A 17,260-nucleotide genomic window follows, 5' to 3' on the forward strand; every position below is an offset into this window, starting at 1 on the left:
TAACATCATCTAAAATGTCTGCAGAGTCACTTTACTTTCACCTCACCCATGAGCTCTGTATATTCCAGTCTTTCCTTCCTAATATTTCTCTTTCTTTACCTGTCCCATTTGCTTTTCAGCCACTCCTTTCTCTGTTTGATTTTGCCATTTTGTATAATTAATTTGCTACATATAAAAAGCACTTAAAACTAATTAAAAATAGCATATATCATGAAACCAACATATCTTTAGACTGATATTGAAATTTGAGAAATTCTGTCATGGAACCATTTTTCAGGACCAAAGAATCAAAATACTCCTGAACTGGGAAGAGACCACTGTTGTATTATTTACTACATTCTACTGCAATGTGAGCAGATTTCACTTTGTCTTCTTTAAAATGTTCATAGCAAAATGTTTAAACAATGCATGTGAGTGTAACTATACAACTCCTGTGGCAATTTGAACAGAACAGGTCTTTGAATTATTTCCTTTTTAGTCCGTTTCAATGTGAAATAAGATTTGCAGTTTTCTTTTAAATGTTTTGCTTGTTTTTTTTTACATGCATTCCTCCTAACACAGACTAATATTGCTTGCTCCTCTCTTGTTCTTTCCATCTGCTCTGGATTTTTTCAGAGATATTCCCTCTTCCCTGTCTCTCGTCAGTGACTGTTTTTACTAGAGATTTCAGCAGTGGTTTGTCCCTCTTCTGTGAGCTCTGGGAACCTGTACTTCTCTTTTGAATTGGGATGAGCTACACATGATGCAGAAGCTCAGCCATAAACTAGCAACTGCTCAGAACAAATAAATTACCTGACACGGACAGTATGTAATATGTTGTATTAATATTGTAAGCAATAAGATTCAACAGGCTGTGTTTGCATAAGCAAGTGTACACGATATATACAGAAAGGTCATATAGCTTGGTAACGTTCTCTAAAAAACATGCTCTAAATAGGAAAGCTGCACAAAAACTACCCTGAAGAAAAAAAGTTTCCCATTTTCAGATGAATTTTCAAGTGTCTAGCCTACGCTGTTGTGCAAAAAATGTCTTGCTAGAATAAAAACACCATAAAAAAGAGCTATGTGTTGAATTACTTCATGGAGCCAGGGTCCACAGTAAAACACTGTGTACAAATCACACCATTTTGCTTAAAAGCCGGGGAGAACAAAACATGGAAAGATACAAGAAAAGAAATGAAGAAGAAGAAAATAATAGGAGAAAAAGAAAACAAAAGAGTACCCCTTTCATGATGGCTGAATTTTGTTTAATCCATATTTTACTCCTTGATACATAGTTTTATACTGTTGACAAAACGTCAGGCAATTGGAATAGGGTTGGGAAAACATATGCAGCTTTATGTCTACTTTATGTCTCCCTAAATTTAGAAGACTTTTCTGAATAAAGAAACTAAAAAAAATCAGGAAGCAATGTCAATAATGGAGTCTGAATTATCTAACAATAACATACTTGAAAACAGCTTTAATATACTTAAATAGAATTTCATAACGTAAACAGTGGCAATGAAACTTGACTGGCAACAAAAAGAAAATGTGATTTGTAGCCAACTTCCATAGATGACCTTTTCTTTCTTTTTTTTTTTTTAATGACACTGCCTATATATACTGTGGCTTGTTTACCTACACATTTAAACTATTGTAAGAACTCAAAGTTAAAATTAAATGTTGGCTAACTTGTACCTTACCTAATCTTAATAGCAAATGCTGGCACCAGTGTCTTGGGTAAGCAAATATATTCACATTAATAGTTATAATTTTAGATTCCAGAATGAAACACAGTGCCAACTTACCTGGATACTGAAACTAAGTAAATAAATACAGAAATATATAAGTACATTATTGCCTACAAATATATATAAGGATATTTATTTTTATCTACATATATGTGTGTTTGTATATATAGACAGACAGAGAATGAGAGTTATGCAGCTTGGGTTGGTGACTATTTTATGAAAGGGTTATACTTAAATGCTATGCTTTATTCTCTTTAAAAAAATGTTGCTAAGTTGAAAAGCTGAAAGATGTGCATTTATATAAATATAATATATTTATTTCTCAATTTTCTATCAGGAGAACTTTTACAGAATTCTATGAATTATCTTCACACATATCTGAGAGCAATGTGAATGATAACTACCAGGCTTGGTCAAAAATTTGGTTGATAAATCCGATGGTTTTTATGAAAAAACATCCACAGAATAATTAGACTGGCAATAAAAAATGAAAAAAAGGATCTAATTGGCTGTCAAAATCACTAAATGTTAGTGGGACTCTCAAGTTCTTAAATAAACAACCAAGTAGTGCTATGAAAAATTATTAATCAAAGGAAATAAAAAATACCCTTTAAAGCATTAACAAATAAAATGGAATCTCTAACTTGTTCTAACAACAGTTATATACAACACTGAACTCTGATTTTTTGCATTTATTTCTCTCTATTCTTTACCTCTTCCGTGAAATTATATATTTTTTCTCCTACATTAGACCCAGATTTACAGTATAGTGCAATCCACATGCCCAGCTCACCAACTGGATTAACGTTTTTTCTCTTTGGGAACTTGTGACCAGTGAGGAACAGAGTGATCAGCTGGCTTTTTTACAATGTCTGGATGAGACAGTCATCATGTCTCACCTTCCAAGTCACTCAAACCCCTGAAATTTGTCATTCCGCTACCTTTTCATGCCAACCCTTTTGTTTCTTATCCTCTTCAATCTTCTTAGGCTTTTATTTTCTAATGTTAATGAACATAGACTTTTATCACTCACATTAAGTTCATCAGTGAAATCATTGCTGGCCTGAGGTATGCAAAAGTCAATGGTTCTAATTATTCCACAAGTTTTAGTAGATTGGGGCTCTCTTAAGTCACTGTTCTTGATTTTCCAACATATCCTTATTAATCTAAACAAATATGTTCATACAATAAATTTATAAAATTTAATGTAATGTAGTCATAGAGTCTACTGCTCAGAAACCAAATCCACACACAATATGCACAAATTATTACGATGCAGCACTACATTTGCCATACCAGCAATACACATCTAGATTATAGTGAGGGACAAAGAAGAATGCAATCCCTTTCAAGCTTACACAAAGGTGTACTATTCAGGATGCTTCTTTCAGATAAATCTGGGAGGAAAGCTATACAAAAGTCATAGTAACAAGTAAGATTAGAAAAGACACGTAAGTCTAGAAACAGAAGCTCAGATGAGTTTGAGAATGAGCTTCAGATGATGGCTTCATGTCAGAACTGATTTAAAGAAATCATAATTTACTCAGATTGAGAAAATAAATTATGTAATTGTTTTATATCATAAAAAGAAATGCTGCAATTGTTTTATACCATAAAAATATTATTTTTTAAAGGTAGCCATTGATTTTATTTGAAATAGACCATTAACTATTGTAAGACATGGTATAGAAAACATTGTGCAAAGCACTAGCTAGTCTCTGCGAAACGAAACAAAATGAAACGAAATGAAATGAAACGAAATGAAACGAAATGAAATGAAATGAAACAAAATGAAATAGAAAGAGTGAAATATACCAGCCAAGTAATGTGCTTTTTATAGACTACGTTTTGCGCCCACCTGTTCTAGACACTGACGAAGAAACTAAGGGCAAAGATCTAGCTTACAACTCATCTTCTCAGCAAAGCAGCACTGAACAAACTCAAATGAGAAACACACACAAACCACAGGCCAGCAGAAGATCAAGTACCCCCATAAAAGGAGCCACAGATACTTTCAAAAGTATTCAAGAACCTTCAGATGCAAATATGAGCTGCCCGAGCACCTATAGCGCCTGCTGGCAGCTGGCCTCACTCTGCCAGGAACTAGCATGCTGAGATGTGATTCTCAGCTGAAAGACTGAAAGAAGAAAGGAGAGGAACACTCATTCAGAAGATGCTGAAGTAAGAACAGACAACCTGCATGAGGACTTTTCCTAAAGTGAAGAGGATTCCCTGTTAAACACATACGTATGTACAAACACACACACACACACGTAGTTGGAGCATTTACCGTAATGCCATTCTAAACATGTAAAAGAATTAGCAACCGCTATTATTTATGACAGTTTTGATCACCCTGCTCCTTTTTGCTGGTACACAAAGAGCCGAATTTACAGATGCCACATAGGATAAGCAGGTTGTATTTCACTAGATGTCCATTTGTATCTTTTGATGTATAAACCTTTTTGAAAATCTGAGCTCCAGTCCTAAGTATTCCCTGAGAAGTATGAATCGTAAGAGTTTTTATTTGCTAGACCATTTTTTGCTTTACGCTCATCAGCTGTCTATTAACTGTAAGCAATTAAGGCACTCATAAAAGCTAGTGGACAATTCTTAGAGCTCAGCTTCAGGTGAAAATGAAATCTGTTTTATAAAAAAAAGTCTTCTAAAATACAAATATCAACTGATTAACTGGAAAACTCCTTTTTGTAGTGGGCATATTCCTAAAAAAAGAGCCCAAGTTCAGGGTTTTTTTTGTTTTTTTGACATGAATATGAATGTTAGTTTCATGGGCAATGTATGCAATTAATAAGTGCAAAATAAACATGTAATAAATATTAATTACAATGACTTTCAATTAATTGAAATAGCTTAAATAGTTGTAAATAATTGCAGTTATTAAATAAACCCCTTTTTTTCCCCAAAAATTAGTTCCCATGTACTAGAAATACATGTGGCTGGACTAAGACTGTGGCTTAGTATAGCTACGTTCTGCTGCACTAAGACAACACAGTGAGTAGCAACTGAGAAAACACATTATACATAGCACTTAGTCCTCCATGGAATTCTAGATGAGTTAATGATAGATAAAGGCCTACATTCATGTGTGACTTATTTTAGCAGATCTCATGGATACAGCAATTCAAGCTCACTGCATCAAATGGGCTTGCAGAAAATTCAGTATAAGTTACAGAACATTTAATACAAAAGAAAATGACATGCTTAGAAGTCCCACAAACTTAGCATTGTTTGACTATTTTAGCACATCTATTTTAGCAGAATTTCCAGTGTAGAGTCTGTGGAAAACAGAACTTACGTGTCAGTGCAAAACTATCATGCTCCTTTCCCAAAGCTATTAATCTTGAAGTAGTTACAAAAACCTGTTCGGTATCACTGTGATGGCTGCCATCCTGACTGACACCAAAATGACATGCAAAGTGTATCTTTTCAAGTCCTCTTAAATCTTTTTAAGTAGGTTTCCAGATCCATGGCCACTGCTCAAGATGTAGGTGCACCCTGGCTGTGCCCAGCAGCAATAGTTTTGCAGTAGCGACAAACTTCACCACCTCATGAATCAACCCCTTTCAAAAAGTGCTTATGAATATTTTGAATAGCAGAAGTTCCAAGAGCATCTGTGTCTTTGCACAGATCTTTGTGACTTTGTTAGCAATTTCCTTTCATTACGAAAGCTACCCTTAAGCCTAACCCTAGCCCTACCCTTTCTTTCCTATCTATTAAGCAATCATTAATCCAGGAGAAATCCTTCCATCTTAACCTGTGCTGGCTTAGTTTCTTTAATTGCCTTTTCTGATTAAATTTTCCACATGCTTTTTGTAAAATTAAGTTTACTGTGACCATGTCTAAAACCATGACCAGAAAGCACTTCAAGGCTGCTAAGCCTGACATACCTCAACTGTTCCCCAAACTGTACTGGGATAAGACCTGGATGGACAGCAGGTCTTTCCCTCTTACTAGCGGTGGTGGTGGAAGAGGAGCTATGGCTTTTTTTTACTTTTTCAGGACAAGGCAATCAAGGGACCAGGACAAAGGGAGCGCAGAACACCAGGGTGTCAGCTGAAACATAACCTGTATCAATAATATCTTTTTCCTTAAAAGAATTTGAAGGTTGTGGTGTGTATTCCTCCTGACTATTCTATTTATTACAGATTTAAACGTGCTCTTCTGCACAGAGCTAACACCACACTTCCTCAGATTGTAAGTGGAGTATTTAAAAAAAAAAAACTGCATGGCATTTACTGTCTTGCATGAAATTCTGGTACTTTGATATAGAGGTATAGGGTGATGTAACGGACATAGAGCAGTGAGACAGATCAGTGAATAAGAATCATTCTGCAACCAGATAACTGAAATAATAAAACTTTCTGCTATCTTTCCTACTTGTGGAAAGCATGCTAAAATAACACACCTTTTTACCAGTGCTATGTGTAATAACCTCCTGTGGAAAAGTCTAACAGGTGAGTCAGAAAACATTTAAGGCAGAATAAGAAGAATATTGGTTCTACAGTTCCTGAAGCCATGCAGACTGCTTCCACGGGGACAAAGGAAATTACCACCTTGCTGTTCACAACGCAAATTGAAGAGTAGCCAGCTTGGACTCTAGATGGCAGCTCTCTCTCTTCAGCCACAGCCAAACAGATCAGTGAAAATGAACTCATTTAAAACAAAAAATCCATTCTGTTATCAAAAAAACCCACTAAAGTTCACAAATAATAGACATTGGTGCACATTCAATAACAACAAGGAACATATCCGGCCTTTAACAAATGTCTACTTTCACTTATAGGTGAAGGTCCCTTTTTTGTATGGTGCATGTTATTTCATTTTGGTGGTCTAGGATTTTTTGTGGGGGGAGAAAAGGGGATCAAGAAGAAGACTGTATAGCGGCTATAATGCAGCTGGGCTTCATCTTATATAACTTTGCCAATTTTATGCAATATAGTTTCTGCTATTGTCAGAAGGACAGGGATAAGAAAATTCAGCTTCTCCAAAGCTATCTCATTTGCACTCGCTTCACAGTTTTGGTTTTGCCTAGATCAGTTGTAAAGGCAAATGAAAACATTTCAGTGTGAACTTCAGTCAGTCCTAGGGTACCTACAGGTATCATTTTGTACCCCCAACAATAAACACTGAGGGAACCTTTATGTACAAGGGCAATCTAGTTAGACCTGAGCAGTGACGGTAAACCAGAAATTCTGCTGATAGGTTTAGAGCTTATTAACACAAAAATATTTTCAGGGTTCCAGGCATTTCTTCCAAAATCTCTTATTATTTTTCTTGGGGTTTTTTTCCTGAGTGTTTTTCTTTGTGTTCTGTGGGGTTTTTTTTCTTCCTCGCCAACAGCACCTGCTAGGACATTTTTTCTATGTCCAAGAACTGCACTTAACTCTCCTCCAGTAAATGCAAGGGGACAAATTCAAGCTGCCAATACAGATGTCAGCTGTTCAAGTGGTGAGGGATCATACTGAGAAGATATACTCTATTAACATGAAGGAGCTGTCACGTGGTAACAAACTTCAGACGCTACTGCCGGAGCTCAGAACCAAACTGCCGCCCACCTACTCTTACTGGTTCTCAGACCCAGTCCCTCCTCTTCTGCCATGCCTATTTTTCTGACCGTAGGGCTTCTGAAGTGCATATATAATTTGTGGTAATGATGAGCTTGTTGTGTGCACGCTTTTATTTGGAAAAGCTAAAACAATACAAAATAAAAATATACACACAATAGCCCAAATAGATACTAGAGAACCTGAAACATCTTTTGTGACAAAAAGTATAAACAAACAGTTCAGGAAATACCTAATCATGCCAAAAGGCCACTGGAGTAATATTCTCTTAAGAAAGCTGGCAAAACTAGTCTATTTACACAATAAAACATAGCCTGAAGCATTTACTTTACCACCATTTAGTTTTTCATCTACCCTTATTCACCTAATAGCAATTCAAATCTGTGTAAATGAACAGATCAAGAGCTCTCCTGTGTAATCATACTGTTGCCCTAATGCCTAAGTATATGCTTTTAATTAATAAACAGCAGACATATTAATTATCTAAAGCTGAATTACTGGTTTTACTTGATATTACCTGCCTGTTCTTTTCAACACCCAAACAAACAGGAAGAACAGAAATGTCATTGCCTTTCTGCTGCTGTTTCAGTGGAAATCTACTGATTCAGGGCTTTTAAAAGTTATCTTTTGAAATTACATGGAGTTTGAAGAGTTTTGCCTCTTACTTAATTCACATACATTAAGATGGGACCTCTTGAGAAATTTCAACTGCCATGGCAGTGGCCACGTCACCTCATTTATTAATCTATCCAGTTAAAGAGACTTAAACAGCGCTGAAACTAGCTTATTAGGAACAGCTCCCCCAGATAAAGCATGCCTCAAAATCTAACATTAATATACCTTCTCTTCAAAGATCAGACATTATTTTCACTAAAAGAAAAATTATCTGTAACAATACGTGTAACAGTGCCCTCTGGTGAGTATGTGCCCAAGCAATACCCTCGCATTATGAGGTTTAAGACAAAGACTTTGTGGCACAGCTAACAAGTACTCGGACAATTTTGCAAACTGAATCATGATACCACTTTTTAAAACTGGCAATGAAGAAATCACGTATTCTGAGATTATAACTTCTTCACGTAATTGGTTTATGCCCATGTTTTTAAACGCAAGCTTGAATGAGGAAAGAGACAGTAGCCTTGACTAGATGAAGATTTATGAGTGCTATAGACAACATAGCTACTTTTATGGCTGAGAATGTAATAGATCCTAAGCAAACACTGATAAGTCCTCTATTCTTCTGAGAAGTATCCACCCACCTAAGTGTCCTGATATTGGAAAGCCCCACAGTTTTGATAAGAATAAAGACAAGCTAACTGTAGAAAACAACTTAATTTATAAAGTCAGTTGAAAATGTTCAGTGTATTTACTGTTTTCTGGGACAAGGGCTTTGTCTTCCTCCATTATTACTACTGGACAGTGACCAGAGTATTTTGAATCCTTCTGCAACAGACGTATGTATGTACGTGTGTGTGTGTGTGTATGTGTATATAAATATATATATATATATCTCTTTATATATATATATATATATATATATATAAAGATAAAATATTAGAGAAACTTGTTATGAGGGAGTAAAACTCTGCTTTCAAAAGGTTTGATTCACTAATGGAACAAAAAGAACTTCAAAAAAAAAAAAAGTTGATAGGAAGTTATGGTGGTGGAAGCCTGAAAATACCTTTCTAGTCTAGTTTATTACCTACTGTCTGGGGTGAAAACAAGAATAGATTTACTAGGAGTGTCATAGCATTAGTACCTCCCAACAATCACACATATTCCCTGTCTCAAGATACCATGGCAGTTATTTCTAGCCTCTGTAATGCAACCTAAATTGTAGCAGCGTTCTAGTAAGTGCAGGAAGACCTATCAGAGCAGTGATGTATGATATTGTACAGCATAAGAATGAGAAAGTCAACTTAATGAAAATATTATCCTGGTTAAGTTATCTATCTCTTAAGACGATCACTCTTCTCACTCAGGTTAAATATGCCTATCACCCTCTTGTACTATCCACGGTGACTAATTAACATTGTGGTTTTTAAGAAAGGAACTTGGCAGTCCCACTGGGTTGTTTAACAAATAACCAACTGTCCTCAGAAGACTCAAAAGAGTCACTTCCAGCCAAGTTCCTTGTGGACAGGTGTCCATATCAAACAGAAACCCACCTCAGCAGATGGCAGCAAGAAGTATGCGAAAAAAAAAACTGGTAAAAAGTCACCAGAGAGTAAAAATTCTAATTTTTACATTTTTTGCAATGTTCAATTTATTATAGACACTGTGATGCACAATATAGATCTTGACTGAGCTATATGGCTCTTCAAAGTTACGCATTAGCCTCCGCTAATACACCTACTTAACTCTCCCAAAACAGAGGCGCTTGTGCTTCCCAAGGAGGACAAGCTAATTTATTTTACATCAAAGAAAAAAAAAGCTGTCTACGTTGCAAATAAAGCGAAATATTAAAATGCTTTCAAAAAGTTAAAAGTTCTCCCTTGTTTGCAAACTGTCATCCTGGCAAACAAATAGGTCAAGGAAATTCTGATTTTCAAAACTGAACCCAGTTGTGCTAGAAAGCGCCACATGCAGAATATTAAGCTAATTTGATTTGCTTTGGCAAATAGAGGGAAGGGGCTGCAGCAGAAATATTAACTTTACTGATAATACTTTAGAAAATACTAAAGGTCTCAGAGCAAAGGCTGTCTTCTTATTATGCCAGCACACAGCACCCAGCCTTCAGTAAGGCCAGGAGGCATTACTGTAATATATGGAAAACAATAATCGTCCAAATGAGTTTTGGGTCTGCTCTGAGCCTTAGATGTAGAGAAAGTAAAAAGTCAGCAGTCAAATTAAATTACTGACTTTTAAATTTCCCTGTCATGTATTTTTGCATTGCGCCATAGATATTTACAAATTAAAGCAGCTTTCAGCAGAAGAATTTAGGCATCGGCAAAATGGAAAAGTGAAACTATAGTGTGAGATGTCACCACTTGCTTATGTGAGGAAGGGGAGTTGTAGCTAGTTACCACCACATTTTGTTAAGTGTTCCTCACAGGTGAAGCAATTCTTAGCAGCGAGTGTGAGGAAGAGAAGCTGGCTGTTTTGTGCTAGATTAATAATTTTGGAAAAGAGTGACAAAACATAACGCATTTTTAAGTGATACTTCCAGTGGTAATCTACTGGAAGGAGAATAAAATTTTAAAAGAAAAAAAAGCATACTTTTTTCTAGGAAATCTTAACAAACTGACAAAATCTGATATCCTTCTTGCAGTTTTCCTAAGTTTAAAATAACTGAGATTTGACTGTAATGGACATTTGTTCACGCACTAAAAGCAAGAAAATAAAAAAATCAAAAATCCTGCCCTGTTCCAGGTTCAGCCCAGGCTTGTTCCACTCAGTACAAAGCTCCGCATTCCCTAAGGCGTGCTCCCTTGTGTGCCACCAAAGCCAGGGCTGATTGTTTTTTCCCTGAGCATTTGTAAAAGGGTTAAAAGAAGCTTTACTGAAATTAACTCTTTATGAATCAAAGGCAAAATAATTCCCTTTCCTCCAGTCTCATCAGAGAGGACTGTACAGTTATGTGGAAATTGGAGAGCCCTGGCAGCTTCCCTGCCTTTTTAAAGCCCAAAATAGCACATCTCTGTCAGTGCTGTGGCGTGATTACACCAAGTTGACTTTATTCTTCTGTTCACAAAGAGGTACTTCACGTGTCTTAGATCAGTCATAACTTGCCCCAGTGATTCTAAAGGAAAAAGGAAGAAAAATAAATATACTATTATTCTAGGTTAAAAAAAAATGGCAAAACACACATATTTCTTTGAGTACTACTGATTTTCCTGTGCATTCCAATATCACATGCTGCTCTGACAGCAATGCTGCATAGTTCATAAAATAATCTCCTCTCATCAGATATATTCATAATTCCTTTAAACTGTGTGAATTTCACAAATTAGACTCTGGTTTGCTTTCTTCGGGCTGTGGAATCACAACATTACAATCCTTCAACAAAGAGTTATGAGAAAAAGGAGGACTTTCTTTCCCCCTATTTTTATGAAGTTTTTGTATGTCTAGGTTTTCCATCTCAACTATTGTCTTTCAGACTAAATCTAGTTCAGGAAAAAATCCCCACCTCATTTCCCTGAGAACCTAGTTATTTTATCTACCTGAACAACCAAGCTCCTCTACCTTGTCATTTCAATTTTCACATATTTTCTTTTTGTGTATTAGTTCTATGATTCAATGAAATCTCATCTCTTCAGCCCACTGCCATAAACTACTATCCGGAACAAAGCTCTCTTTCAAATTCAATCTCAGATAAAATGAAAAAGAGAAAATAACAAATGAGAAAGTGGACCACAACCAATCCTATGGGTCCCATTCTCACAAAGATCTGCAAGCGGGAAGGTGCTATCACCTCTCCCACTTCCAAATGAGAAAGTGTTAATAAAAATGAGAAGAACTCCTTCCAGGGACATTGGAGTGTCAATGTTAGTCACTGATTTCGCACTACTAAAATATCCTTCTTGATCTTAAAAGTGATTTCCAGGTGAAATACAAACAGCAGAAATTCTATTGTTTGAATAAATGAGGAAGCATCCTGTCACACTTCTTGGCAGAATTGCTTACTAAACCGTGATTGCTATAAAATAGCAATTATTTATTGGAACGGCAACACCTAGAAATCTTTTATGCTCACCTGAGTTTTCTATGAGACATTTAACAGTCCTAGTAACAAGGAAAGCAGGAAAAAGCTTTACATTTATGTTCTCTGTACCTCTGCACAGACTGCTAAGCTGTAGAAGATCTCACAGTTTACAGAACTTTTAGATAAGAATTTTTTCTATTTGTTTCAAAATGAACGGCATTCATTGCACTTTCTTATACTGCCTTTTGAAAGCTTTGTAATTTTTGCTCCAAACTCTCCGTATGTGCTTTTTTCTCCCATTCATATGTCTACAAAGGTTTTGTTAGGAGCCCCACCTGCTAAAGCCTTCCCAAGAAAACTGTAATAGCTGTAACTCATAGGACCAGATTGTGAAGCCTTTCCTTCAGAAGCAACTCTGGAAAATATCAAAAATAAAACACTTACGTACCAAACATTTACATGTGCTGGAACTGAGCCACTACATGTGGACCTGCAAGTTAAAAGGATCGAGCAAAGGATCTATTTAAGTTCTCTACAGTTAGAAAAGACCTGTCAGATAATAGTGCCTGTACATAATTTTTGCAATCAAGAAGTCACTGACTGTGTCCATATTGTACCATTGCTGAAGTACAATCTGTACAAGTCCATGCAATTGGAATTGAATTACATGCAAGGAGAGTTAGCACTGAATTAAAAAGTTACTGTATTTTGCACAGTGACTGCTAAACTTAATGAAAATAATGGAATGCATTTTTCCTTCTATCATCAGAGTGATTTTAAACTGGTGTTAACTCAATTAATTGAAGTTAGGTTAGCAAAAAAATAAAATAAATCTGAGTATGCAGAATTGGTGTGAATGGTTCCCATATGATAGTTAACAGTGGTGTACTAATAATAGCATACTGTAGTTTGATGCAGATGTTCTTACATTCTCCATGACTAATAAAAGTCTCAGTTTGTTGAAAAGCAGTACTTAGAATTCTTTATTCACCTGCAAATAGGATATGTTATTAAAAAAGGCTATTTTTGACTCTTCAGCTGACCTTTTGAAAAATTAGGTTGCAGTTGAAAATTGCCAGTATTTCTCCATGGCTTTTCATGAGCCATGGTTCCTCATTGTTAACAGCTTTACCCTGTGTGACTCCAGAAGTGTGCATATGGTATAGAATGAGATCTTAATGAACTTGGCAAGCTACAACATATTAAAAATAACCTTTTAAAATGCATACATATGCATTAATTTTAATACATATATATTTCTCTAATTACTTCTATTTTCTCAGTGCTGTACTGAAAAATAATTCTCTTGTTACTACTTTATCCGGAAAACAGTCATTTTTCATATCTCAACATTTTGTTTTCTTTTAAGTAGAGATTTCTTCCTTTGTGAAGTCCTGCAAGGCTCAGTTATGAGCCCTCTATTCTATTCTCTCCCAGGTCATCACCTTACTGCTTCTTCTTAAACATCTTACCTGAGGTCATGAGTCACCTGTGACTCAATCACCGTACTCACTTCAGTGATGCTTAACTGTAAAGACCTTGCAATGGAGAGTTTTGCAGGCTTTGTCACATTTCAAAAATACCTCCACCCAGAAGTCCTCCCCTTACCAGTAGCTCCTAGGACTGATGTCTAATCTGATATCTTCCAAGTCGTAGTAAGTCCAGCTGCTGGAAGCCAGTCACTTTATTGCTTCCAAACATAGGATGGGGAGAGTAGAGCCTTTGGAAACAGAAGCTACACACATCTTCCCCAAATTTGTCATCCTGGCATTCATCTTTTTTTTCAGTTCCATTACTTCTCTCTTTGTCCTAAACTTAAGCTCTCCAGTTTTACAAATTTTCAAATTTTAATCCACCCTTTAACATATAGAAAAATGCTCCTGCTCCTTCCCCAAAAATAAGTTACAAAGAAAGAATAAGTTTCCTCCAAAATTCAGCCTCTTCCTCTCCAAAGTATTTACTTGGAAGTAATCTACAGCAATGAAAGAATACAGTGTGCCACACTTATTTTTATTCTACAACTGCCAACCAACCAGAAATATTTAATATTCCAGCTGCTCTACTTGTGTCTTTAGCAAAAGTTGGTGGGCTACTCAAAAAATAAACAAACTGAAAAAGCATATATGATCAGCTTTTGTACAGAAAAAAAATATCTTTGCACTCTATTCTTATTTATTAGTACTACTGTCTATAAATAACTTGCTTAACCCTATCTTGATTCAGTAGGGTAAGGCAATCTTGAATGGAAGCAGCCAGCTAAATTAGGAAAACAGGGAGAAAAGTACATAATGGCAACAGTGAAGTTTTACCTTCATATAAGATAAACGATTTACTTTTTTTTTAATAAAAGTGTTCATAGTTATTCTCCTTTTTCAGAGACACACACAGAAAATTTAAAATTAGTTGTTTGAACGTTAAGTGTCAACACAGACAGAACTTGTATCAAGTAAAACCTCTCAATGTGGGCACAAAATACGATAAAAAGCAACAGGATGAAACATAAAGAAATTACTCAAGAAACTTAAAATCAGTGGGATTCTTTCCTTCATTATAATCAACTTTCTTTCTTAGAATGGCTTAATAAACCTAATTTTTTATTTAAACAATAGCCAACAGTAAATTTAATATGATATAAAATATATCACAGAATCACAGAACTGTCGAGGTTGCAAGGGACCTCTGGAGATCACCTAGTCCAACCCCCCTGGCTCAAGCAGGGTCATCTAGAGCATGTTGCACGGGATCGTATCCAGGCAGGTTTTGAATATCTCCAGGGAAGGAGACTCCACAACCTCTCTGGGCAACCTCTTCCAGTGCTCAGTCACCCTCACAGGAAAGAAGTTCTTCCTCATGTTCAGATGGAACTGCCTGTGTTTCAGTTTGTGCCCGTTGCCTCTCCTCTCTGTTGCTGGGCACCACAGAGAAGATATGTAGTACGTATCTACATATCTGTAGAACATCATTACAATGTGTTCTAAGTGGAGTTCCTAGAAATGAAGGAACCTGAAGAATCTGTTGCCAAGACCTAGACTAGTCAATCACTTCTTCAAATTTTATTTCAAATTTTATTTTTATTTTTAAATTTTATTTTAAGAAACCTATTTAAAAATCCAAATCTTTAAATTATTTATTGCTTCTAGATGCATTTTGGTGGGAATTATTCTTAAAAATAAAATTTAGGTGAACAAATAGCTTAATTTAGGTAAGTGAAATTCCTAAACATTGACTACCAGTGGGAAAGAAATATACATACAGTAAAAAGAAAATCTATCTATCTATCTATATATATATATAAAGGAAGAATTGTTTAATAAAACAGCTAGTAAAGGTACTTTTTTCTTGCAACTATGTCTACTATAGCTCCATCTGCTTTGGCATTGCTGGACATTGTACTATATGAAAAAATAGGTGTTGCTGTACTTAAAAGCATAGCAAATCTTATTTCTTCACACATTCATTACATAAGACACTCAACATATTTCTAACTCAAATAATGCACATGTTTAGTTTCTGTGTAGGTCATCACCAGTCCCATCCTATCTAATTTGTTTGGCATAATTCCCACAGGGTTACTGCAAAGAATTTCAAAGATTCAGTGTCATTAAAGGTTGACAGGTATGCACAAAAGTAGATGACCCTTTGCCCCACTGTCATCTGCTCTACTCAGAGAACTTCCAAAAAAATTCACTGGAAGTTTTATATTAAAGTCAGTTATATTCTTCCATGTCATGTGGTGCCTCTTCTTTCAGGAACTCAGTACCTTTATCTTTCAATTTTTGACTGTGCCTAAGGGCCTGTCTTTAAAACAATTTCCCTATCTGTTCACATTAACCATCCACCTTCTAATGGACAATTGCACAGAATCCTTAGGAATGAATTTAATATAGTACATTTAGTTCCCATGAAAGCAATGTAGCAGACAAAATAAGGAAGAAATGTTCTAGTAGTATCATACTACTATGCAGTGCACTGTATATCATCACTAAGCATTTGACAGACCTCGGTGTGAGAAGCACTGCTCTGTTCAACTCTAAACACAGATATTTATAGACTAGCAGATACATGTAATATCACAAACAACCCCTTTGGTTGGAAAAATTAAATGAAATACCCTGTTTCACAGTAGGTGGCTTGTCTATCTTCTTTTTCTTTTGTTCTTTCTTAAATTACAAGGCTAATGAGGCATATAAAATGATTTTAAATGGATTTAGGAAAAGCTGTAAGGCTCAATTCATAGGAAGGTTATTGATTTTCAACAGGAATCTAACTATGACACATACTAATAACCAGATTAAATGTTTTGTGTCAGGGCAAAAAGGCAGGCAACTCGCAGATTTGTATTATGTGCAGATTTACCCCCAACTGTAGAAAATATACACTCAGTCAAATGCTGCAACTAAAGCTTGACATATACTACAAGTAGGTCCCAGTGTTCCCACTTGGAAGGTGTCCTTCTGTGTGTACATGCTCCTCTTACAGTTCTAACCTCAGGTCATGGCCATCTCAAATAACCAATACGGGGTCTGACCCAAAATAAGTCAGAATTTTGAATTTGGTAGGGTTAGGATCAGGATACAGAGAAAGAGGCAAAGATGAAGCATTTGGGTTCTTTGGCGCACTGAATCCAAACTCTGCATAGAAAGCATCTTAGCTAAAAATTAAGGATTCCTGCAAACAGCAGCCACTAGCAAGCTACAGATATCCTTCACATCTGAGAAAATAGATCCTGTCTTATTAAGGAATATAGGACCTGTTGGATTCTTTATCTACCTAAGAGTAACGGAACATCTTTAATATTCCAGGATCATTCGGAACATCTTTAATATTTCAGGATCATAAGCTGTGGTTGTGGTGAAAATCCATTTTCAGGATTTACAAACTGTTACTGGCTTGAAGTCAGGGCTCCCCAACATTTCTACTTTCCGCTATATTGGCCTGAGGTAGAATAGAGCTCGCAGACTGAGGAATAGAAATATATTACTTTGCTCACCTACACTTACCAGATAAAGCAGGTAAAGAAGTCATTTTTATAGTGATCTCCAGGAACACATCATCTTTCCAAATTTGGTGACGTTTTTAGTCCTCACTAAACTGCAGCTTCCCCACATCCATTTAACGACATTATTTTGTTCAACTGATAAACTACATTTACATAAGGAGAGGTTTTCCCCAATGACCTTCCCATTAAAGCTGACCTTTAGCAAGTACCTTTTTGACTTGAACTCCTCTACTGTGCTGCTTTTCTTCCTCTTATGGAAAGCAAGAGTTCAGCCTTAAAAAAAAATGAGGCTGCTACA

The 17,260-nt window shown here is 35.9% G+C and overlaps 1 protein-coding gene across 5 annotated transcripts in view; it reads right to left on the minus strand.

Moving 5' to 3' along the window:
• HNF4G (hepatocyte nuclear factor 4 gamma) overlaps positions 1-17,260 on the minus strand; it is a 63,183-nt gene that overhangs the window by 37,958 nt on the left and 7,965 nt on the right. The window contains exon 1 of one of the 5 annotated variants that reach the window (XM_068932472.1): positions 5,050-5,374. The exons of the other annotated variants lie outside the window; for them this stretch is intronic. The gene's annotated coding sequence lies outside the window, so the exon portion shown is untranslated. Of the gene's footprint in view, positions 1-5,049; positions 5,375-17,260 lie in introns of those variants that run through there. 5 annotated transcript variants of the gene reach the window in all.

Source organism: Struthio camelus, chromosome 2 (assembly GCF_040807025.1).
Source record: "Struthio camelus isolate bStrCam1 chromosome 2, bStrCam1.hap1, whole genome shotgun sequence".
Classification (NCBI taxonomy): Eukaryota; Metazoa; Chordata; class Aves; order Struthioniformes; family Struthionidae; genus Struthio; species Struthio camelus.